The 10,266-nt window shown below is 32.0% G+C and overlaps 1 long non-coding RNA gene across 1 annotated transcript in view; it reads left to right on the top strand.

The window, feature by feature from the left end:
• The first annotated feature begins 962 nt into the window (after nt 1-962).
• The window catches only part of LOC137655722 (uncharacterized), a 19,146-nt gene continuing 9,842 nt past the window's right edge, over nt 963-10,266 (top strand). Inside the window, exon 1 of the long non-coding RNA XR_011046857.1 lies at nt 963-1,289. This is a non-coding gene — a long non-coding RNA (uncharacterized lncRNA). The remainder of the gene's footprint in view (nt 1,290-10,266) is intronic.

Genomic DNA, 10,266 nt, shown 5'->3' with positions numbered 1-10,266 from the left:
ATATATATATATATATATATATATATATATATATATATATATATATATATATATATATATATACAGTATATATATAATTATAAATAGATAAATAAATAAATATATATATATATATACATATAAATATGTATGTATATATATATATATATATATATATATATATATATATATATATATATATATATATATATACATATATATATATATATATATATATATATATATACATATATATATATATATATATATATATATATATATATATATATATATGCTGGGTTTAAATAAGATGGATTACTTTCTACTTTGAGTACGAAAGGCAATTTGACGCGAATATTTACCGGGACGTTAATGTTTATTTAATTCCCTGGTAGTCGAGTTGGAATTCTGGTCCAGTCAGAAGTACTTAAGACAATAATAGTGAATTCAATATTAAAAAATATTTCCGCCTTCATTTGTGAAAGTATGGAAGTGAAATGTCTTGCTAGACAATATATATATATATATATATATATATATATATATATATATATATATATATATATATATATATACATATATATATAAATATATATATATATATATATATATATATATATATATATATATATATATATATATATATATATATATATATATATAAATGCCCTTGTATTTTTAAATAAAATATGGTCAGTAATACCAATGACAAGAAATAGTTTATGTTATAGTGTGATATTGAATTAATATTGGCTGTTTAAAGCGCTTTATTGCATGTTATTTCTATTTTATTAACGTATATACAATTGAGAGAGAGAGAGAGAGAGAGAGAGAGAGAGAGAGAGAGAGAGAGAGAGAGGAGTTTGTTAGGTGATAATCACTTATCCAATGACAATGTAACGTACCCTTAAACCAGACTTTAGTTCCCTAGTTTTGTAATCCTTGCCATCGTTTAGTATTTGCGGTGTAAAGCTTGAGGAACAACGGGCTGCTTGTCAATAGTCAATAGACGTCAGTCATAGCTGCAATACTTTTTATATTTTTAGCATTTGAAGACCTTTCTACGGTCCACTGGGAAGATCATTATTATCCAGGTCCATTGAGAATATTATTATTATCCAAATTCATCAGGAAAGTTTTTTTACCTATGAATTTGTCCTTTAGAGCAATGTATCCAGTGGATTCTATTATTTCTTTTTATATTCCTGTTGGCGTATTGATTATCGCCATAGCAGGATGTTGGATGTGTGCCTGTTATTACAAATTTAGGGAGTACATCCTTCCACAGTCTCCAACGCCTGAAAGACGCAGTAAGTATAACTTTGTTTTTACGATGAAGTTTTATCTTAAAAAAGGAACTTCACGTTCGCTCTCGATTGCTTAGGAAATCTGTAGTGCTAATTTTCTGTTAATATGTACCTTAAGAGCGAAGCTGGAATTCGCTAAATAAATGGAATAGTGCTGGCTAGTTTAGCATTCTATTTTATACGATTAATACGGATGGAACTTGCGTATGGGTCGATTTAAACTGTGAAGTCTATTACTCTGTATTCTAAGTCCATTGTTTACATTTAGGAGACTGATGGAGAGTTATTGCGCATGCGTTGCTTACACTCGCTTTGGCCGTCTCATGTTTCTGTATGACTTAATTCTCACCTGTCTTATAACCAATTAGGAGCTTCAAAATATTTTTGCACAAGTTCTCTGATGTTTTACAACACCCTATTTCTTTACCCTCCCCTTCAGTTCAAGTTTAACCACCATCACATGAAGAGGGATCTTAGGGAAAGTAGGCTAGATCTATTTCGAAAATTAGTGTAATATCTGTTTGCAATTAAAATGAAGACGCTCTTCGTTCGGTGTAAAGTCATTGTTACTCGCGTGAAAGTAAAAAGAAATATCTGATTCACGGGATGGTGTGCCAGCACATCCATGTACCTCTTGCAGAACATAGCAGCGATATTGTTTATTTGCGAGCAAAGAGAGTCACGGCAGAGCAAAAACCCTTAGAAGGACGTAAAGTGAATCGGAGAATTATTATAGCTGCAAATCACTCAATTTTAGCTTATTCCCACCCCTCAAAAAAAAAAAAAAAAAAAAAAAAAACACTGACGTCTCATAATTCTTTATAAAAGGGGGTTCAAAAACTCTCGACTGGATGAATTGCCTCAATAATCATGGTCAGAAATGTGTGACGCAAATAAGCGAGTATGAAAAATATATGGTTCATGGATTTTTGTCGAAATTAAAATATCATATTTACCAAATTTTCTAAAGATAACATTCTTCTTCTTTCCAATAGTTTAATTTTTATCTAGTAATAGTTTGAGGATGTTAGATTTTTTTAGTTTCACATGTTATTAGTTAAATATACTTTAATTAAGATATGGAAGTGCTGGCTTGTTTACCATTCTATCCTATTTTTAATGGGGACTGGGGCATAATAACTTGGCGTATCAGTCTGTTAAAATGTGAAGACTAATTGTTACTCCCAGACTGGTTTTTTTAACATTTGGTTGACTGATGGGCGAATATTGCGCATGGGATTCTTTCATTCGCTTTGCCAGCTGTTTTTGTTTTCGACTTAATAATTACCTGTTTCTTAACCAATTAAAATCTCCCAAATATTTATGAATGTTCCCGGATCCTCTAAAACATCATATTTTTCACCTTCCTGTACTGTTTTCACAACACAAATCACATACACACTTCTCCAAGGGGAAGTACGATATTTCGAAGTTTAGCGCAATTTCTTTACGAAGTTTGGTGTAATTTCAATTATGTCGGTAATGAGGATGCTCATGTGAAAGTGAAAAATACTCAAGATGACCCACTTTCGACCGCAGATAATGTGAAGCTTGTCAGAACTGGAGCAGTGATGTAATGTTTAATTGCGAGCAAAGCCATCCACGTCGGATCAAAAACAGTTAGAATAGTAGATAATTGGTACTTTATTTACAGCCACTTACATGAACTGTTATTTTTTCAACTGGCTGTCTTGTTTATTTTGCATTTTCCCCTTATTATTGCTACAAATCACTTATTTTTGCAATGTTCCAACCCCCCCCCAAAAAAAAAAACTTGTTTCTCTCACTGGAGTCCCACATAACTTTTTTTTTTATTAGGGGGCCCAATATTCATGGTCAGAAATGCCTAATACGAGATAGCGAGTAAGAAAAATTATTAATGTATTTCGCTATTAATTAAAGCATCTTATATTTTTTCTTTTACGCTCCAAAAATTTAGTTTCCTAAAGTTCTTATTTATTGTTAGAATATTTAATTCTGTATTGATTTAAAATATTACCATGCTTTTACTTGATTATTAAGATACTACGGTTAAGTTATAGAACGGTGCAATATTAGTTTCGACAGTAGAGCTCTCATAATTGAACAGATATTTGCAAATACACCGCTTTGAGTCCCATATACTACTGATGGAAACCTCTAATAACGAAGTTAATTTTAATTAGAAAATTGCCTTTATCGTGCTTTTATCGTGCTTTCGTAGTCTTATCACATACAAAGGAGCCTCCTTCTACCCTGTATTTCAGAAAAAAGGGTGATGGGTAGTGCTTGTTTATTTGAACAGAATAAAGAGCCCAACGTTTTAAATTGAGCTTCCTTCCACCCTGTATTTCAGAAAAAAAAAAAGATAGGTAGTGCTTGTCATAAGTTCTTTGTTTGAACAGAATAAAGGGCCCAACGTTTTAAATTCTAAGTTTTGTTTTTAATATTGAAAGGCAATATAATCCTTAGCTTTTATTTTATTGCAAAGTTTTTAAGAGGAGGTTAGGATAAATAGGTTTTAGGTATTTAGTCTGATCATTGGAAATGGAAGATAAGTACATGTTTGAACACGTGCTGGAGCGCGAAGCTAAAACTCTCCTTTAAGTGTGTTCGCCTCTGTAAATTTCTTTTATAATTCATGATTAACGCCGTAATACTAGCCCGCGGGCTAACATTCGTAGCCAAATAGTCTGCTTGCCAAAATATAGCAGCGAGATAATGTTTAATCACGAGCAAAGAAAGCATACAGCAGAGCAAAAACTAATAGATAAGCATAATTAAAAAGGGAAGAACCTATAAATAAGATGTACACTGCTACGAATGTGACTATAAAAAATGGGATTGATAACTTTTCTATGCGTCCGGAAGTCCAGGCAAACAAAACCTCCAGTGTTTTGACAGTTTCATTACTGCTACTGTTTTGATTTCATTAATGTTACTGTTTTGATTGGGGTAACTTTTTTTTTTTTCCTTTACAATGACGTTTCTATGATGACTGGTGGAAACTATGAAAAAGTTAAAATACAATTGGACGGGCATCTAAGGGGGTTTCAGTGTAACCCGGTTAACACCCTCCGCGTACCAGTACTGAATGAAATATGGTTTTATAGCTTCCTTTTTAAATCTTTAATCGCATCTCAGATGTTAACAGGAACGAAAATCAGGCCAAGTTAAGCTTCATAACCAAGAGTCATGAAACCAAAAAATTTGAAAAAAAAAAAGAATCTGATTGATTGGGAAATGTGTGAAAAATAATTAGGAAACATATATTTATCAGAATTTAAACACAAAACTAATTAGATTATAACTTTTATTACTCTAGTTCACTTTTGCATACTCATATTAGCTGTTGGTTCCAATAATTAGTAATTTTTAATTCAAATACTCCTTTTTCTGTTTGATGCTGAAAGCTTATTAAAGTACTAAACTAATTAAAATATATTAAAAACAAAAAATCTACATCCATACTCCGAAAACAAAACGTGGACTATTTACTGCTATTCGGGTGCTAGTAATGCCAGTGAGGGGTTAGCCCAATTACATGAGGTTTGAAATCATAATGTGGCAGAACCTATGGAGTCTTCTTCGAATGACTAAAATATGTCATGGCAGTCTGAATATTCGGGAAAAACAGACTAGCACAGCAAATGTTACCAATGATACACGGTGAACTAACATTGCCTTTAGTAACTCGCCCTCGACCAGTCAAGCAATATGTTGGGGAAAGCAGAATACAAAGAAGAAAGTTGTAGGTTTTTTTTCCCCCTTACTCCTAACTGCTTTTTCGGCATCAAATTGGATAAAATTTACAGTGTAAAGGCTGGCATTTCTACTAAGCAGGGAACAGCCTCATTTGGGCTAGATGGGTGGTAGTGAAATATAGATAGCAGAAGAAAGTACCGTACTGGAAATAAACAGATAGCAGAAAGTACTGTACTGGAAAAGTAGCAGTACTGAAAAAAAAGTGTAAAACAAAAGATTGAGTGTTTACATCAAGAGAGCTTAGAACATAATTTGATACTTATTCCTCCAGCATTATCTTTTTTTTTTTTTAAATCGGGTGGCATTGGATTTTAAGATGTAGAAACTATTTTTGTTTAATGTTAAAGATTAAAAAACCCATTTACTGCATTACGAGCTCATAGCACAACTGCCTTACTTCGAGCTATAGCTGGGTTTACCAAACTGGTTCAATCGGTGTCGTTACTTGTTCTAGCCATATTTATGGCTTAGTAGCACGTGCTTTACTCAAAAGCATTTTAAATTAATAGAGATGCACTGTAATTCCCCAAGATTCCTGTCAGCACAGCCCCACCTGCACCATTTAGATTGTGATCATGAAGGTTTCTTCATGTCTACTGCACTTAGGGTATCTTTCTTCATAGAGTTGGGTATCTTTCTTCATAGGGTAACATATTTTCTATTTCCCTAATAGTTGCATTGCACTAGGGTAGCTGTTAAGATTTGTGAGAAAGGTATCATACCAACTTGGGTATCTGACATAGTGTATACCACCAAAGGAGAAAAATCTGCCATACAATATTTGACTTTTCTTCACAGCATAAATTAGCAGGAAGATTTGCAGACTATGATCCAAGAGAGATATCCAAATTAGAATAGTCTTGCCTTACATTTAACTTTTTACCTTATCTTGAATGTTGGGTAGCCATCCAAACATTCATTGGAGGAATTCTTAAGATTATCCTAAGTGTTCACAGAAAAGACACTTCCGAGAACTGGGAGGTGAGCAGTTTTCAGTACATGTAGGGGGAGAAAGCTTTTCTAAAGCTTCACTTGGTCTCTATTACCAGAGGTTTATTGTAATTTTTTTCCATTCTGAACTTTAAGACAGCCACTGGTGGTGAGGTATGCTGAATGACTGGAATATCCTGAACCTGGCTTTTTGTGACCAACCATGTTGAGGGAATTTATTGTTGTATGAAAAGTTCCAATTAAAGAAATTTATATGTAGTGCTTGGGATTGTTTCCATATGCTGGGAATTAGTTTCATTACACTACATAGGCCAAATGTAATGATAGTATACATTTGTCCCATTTGTTCAGTAGCTTTATTATACAGATGGAGTTCTTTCCCATGTTGTATCCTGTAATGGGCTCAATGGTAGGATATAAGTCAGTAGTAGTTAACTAATCTGGGGCATGTCCTGTTACTCCAGTAAAGCCACAAAGCTTGTACCTGTTTGTCTGTGCTTCTTTCTTTACGGCATAAAGCCCAGATGTATTAGGAATACTATTCATTATTTTCTTGAATAGCAACATTATTTTCAGAAGACTGGGCAATGGAAGATATTTCAGTTTCCTTGATTAGCAACATTATTTACAGAAGACTGGGCAATGGAAGATATTTCCATAACAGGACCTATTTTCTTAAATATGAAAAGGCATTAGAGACTTAGTTGTGCTTATACTGTACTGAGCTTTATACTTTGATCTAGGTATGGAAGGTAAATTAGTATGAAAGGAAGATTGAATATCTCTAGGATTCACTTTCTTGAAGAATGTTGCAAAGTTACATTGAAGGATGACCTTCCATGGATCCCAATGGCTTCTGCAATGGCTGTTCCCACATTGATGGATGACCTTCCATGGATCCCAAAGGCTTCTGCATTGGCTGTTCCTACATTGAAGGATGACCTTCCATGGATCCCAATGGCTTCTGCAATTGCTGTTCCCAACTCCAGTAAGAAACGGTAATTCTCACAGCTATCTAATCTGTTCACCACAGCAAAGTAGCTTCCTTCCTCCTACAATAAATGGCTTAGTTATGCAAAGTAAGATATGCTTTGGAAGTACTTCTCAAAGGACCAGTGCAACACCTTTGATAGCATTCTTTAATGGAATCTTGTTAACACCACCGACATAAATGCTTCAACTTTATACAAATTAGAAAGGCCATATGTTTTCTTCTTGTTCGATTTTGGTAAATGCAGTTGTGGTCCAAGGACAGGATGGATTTAAATTTTATGCTTCAGTTTATATATATATATATATATATATATATATATATATATATATATATATATATATATATATATATATATATCTATATATCTATATCTATATATCTATCTATCTCTATATCTATATCTATCTCTATATATATCTATCTCTATATATATCTATCTCTATATATATCTATCTCTATATATATCTATCTCTATATATATCTATCTCTATATATATCTATCTCTATATATATCTATCTCTCTATATATATATATATATCTATCTCTATATATATCTATCTCTCTCTATATATATATATATATCTATCTCTATATATATCTATCTCTCTATATATATATATATATATATCTATCTCTATATATATCTATCTCTATATATATCTATCTCTCTATATATATATATATCTATCTCTATATATATCTATCTCTCTCTATATATATATATATATATCTATCTCTATATATATCTATCTCTCTATATATATATATCTATCTCTATATCTATCTATATCTATATCTATCTCTATCTATATCTATATCTATCTCTATATATATCTATCTCTCTATATATATATATCTATCTCTCTATATATATATATCTATCTCTATATCTATCTATATCTATATCTATATCTATCTATATCTATATCTATCTCTATCTATATCTATCTCTATCTATATCTATCTCTATCTATATCTATCTCTATCTATATCTATCTCTATCTATATCTATCTCTATCTATCTATCTCTATCTATATCTATCTCTATCTATCTATCTCTATCTATATCTATCTCTATCTATCTATCTCTATCTATCTATCTCTATCTATCTATCTATCTATATATATCTATCTATATCTATATATATCTATCTATATATCTATCTCTATCTATATATATCTATCTCTATCTATATATATCTATCTCTATCTATATATATCTATCTCTATCTATATATATCTATCTCTATCTATCTATATCTATCTCTATCTATCTATATCTATCTCTATCTATCTATCTATCTATATATATATCTATCTATATATCTATATATGGATTCTTGTCTAGCTTAAAAACCTATAGTGGATAAAGTGCAGATAATTGAACAACTTCACCCCCAATCACAATATTGTCCTGGATGTACTTTATAACATGTTTTAGGCTCTCTTTATGGAATGACTCAAGAATTTGATTGTTCTACACTGGTTTAGATATTGCTACTTTTCCAGTAGTAGTAATGATACCTGGCTTCACATCCCTACAGGTCATAACCTCCTAAACTAGAGATACACATTATGCATATTTTCTCCTGCTATCTGTTTAATCCACTGCAACCCATCTCAAAGTACGCTGTGCCCTGCTTAGTAGAAATGCCAGCCTTTAAAATGGAAGTTTTAGCAGACTTTTTGCAGAAAAAACAGTTGAGAGAAAAGATTTTCTCAGCAACTCACTTTTGAATTTGGCTTTCTTCAATAAATTTAGCTTAACTTGTCGAGGGCGAGACTAAAAGTAAAAGTGATAATAAAGTTCATAGTGAATCACTGGTAACATCCACGGTGGTAGTCTTAATTTGGAATTCTTTGACATATGAAATTTGTCACAATAGAAGCAGAAGCTATAGGTTCTGCCACATATAGCAAACCTCGTGTAGATGAGCTAACGCATCGCTGGCATACAAACATCTGGAAGGCAGTAAATGGGTCAGTTTTGTTTTCAAGAGCATGAATATGTATTTTTTGTTCCGGATATTAAATTATTTTAATTAGTTTAGTATTTCAGCATCAGCTGGAAAATGAATATAGTATGTTTGAAGCAAAAAATACTTTAGTATCTAAAATTAATGAACATAGCTACATTTAAGTTAGCAAAAATTAACTAGAAAAAAAATAGTAGTACAACGTTCTTATTAGGTTTACTGTATAAATTCTGATAAAATATATGCAATCTGAAAGGATTTTTTACTTTTCCATTAATGCACATTTTCCAAATCTTGAGCTTTCCCTATGATTTTTTTATAAAGCTCAAAATCTACCACTTAAGGAGTCTAGTTCCTGTTAACATCTGAAATTTAATTCGACATGTTAAGAGGAAGCTAGATAAGCATATTTAATTTTGTTCCTAGTTTTTATTTTGGGGGGTGGGAGGGGGTTGTGGGCGGTTGCACGTAAACCCCCTTCGATGCCAGACTTGAATTAGTTATGCACTATATCTGTGTTGTTTTTTTTTTTTTTTTTTTTTAATTTATGACTATACCTAGCGCAAAGGCATAGCTTTTAAGACTAACCACCATAACTCAAACAAAGGGTTCTGCTAGGAATTCTTATCAAAACCGTTCAGAACCTCAAAATACATTATGCCTTATTCTCTAACTTTAATTCCACCATTATGCCGATACCAGCTACTACTTGCAGATCTTTTTAGTTATAATACTTAATTTATTGCGGAAGTGGCACTTCGATTAGAGAAATTGAGGGGAGTGTTGGCTACTTTGGCATTTATTCTCAGTATGAATAATGTGGGCTGAGACAGTTATGTTTTGATAAATTAAAATGTGAACACCACTTCGTTGTCCAAATAGATCTTATTTTTTTAAGACGTAGAGCATGTTTTTGTGAATGCCTTGTTTGCATTCGCTTTTACCACGTGTTCTTTCATGTATGTAATAATTACCTGGCTTGGTGAATATAATTTTTCTAGACAAATACACGATTCTTATATTCTTAAAACTTGCAATCTTGTTTTATCAATTTCTGGCCATGAATTTTGGGACAAACCACCTGAGTACCTACCATCCCCCCACCTGACCTATGAAAAACTATGGAGATTATGGAGATTAGTGTAAAACTTAAGTTTTGGATGGAGATCCATCAGAACGGTGTTTTGCAGCAAGAATAATGGGAAGAAATGCGCAATAACAAACTAATTACTCAAATTTTAAAGAAATTTGATTTATGTAAGTGGGTGGAAATTTGTGTAGGCTATCTCTGGTCCACATCACGTTTCCTATAAT

The sequence above is a fragment of the Palaemon carinicauda genome, chromosome 16 (genome assembly GCF_036898095.1).
Source record: "Palaemon carinicauda isolate YSFRI2023 chromosome 16, ASM3689809v2, whole genome shotgun sequence".
In the NCBI taxonomy this organism is placed as follows: Eukaryota; Metazoa; Arthropoda; class Malacostraca; order Decapoda; family Palaemonidae; genus Palaemon; species Palaemon carinicauda.
Note: the sequence above shows the minus strand (reverse complement) of the source record. Positions and strands in the feature narration are given on the sequence as shown.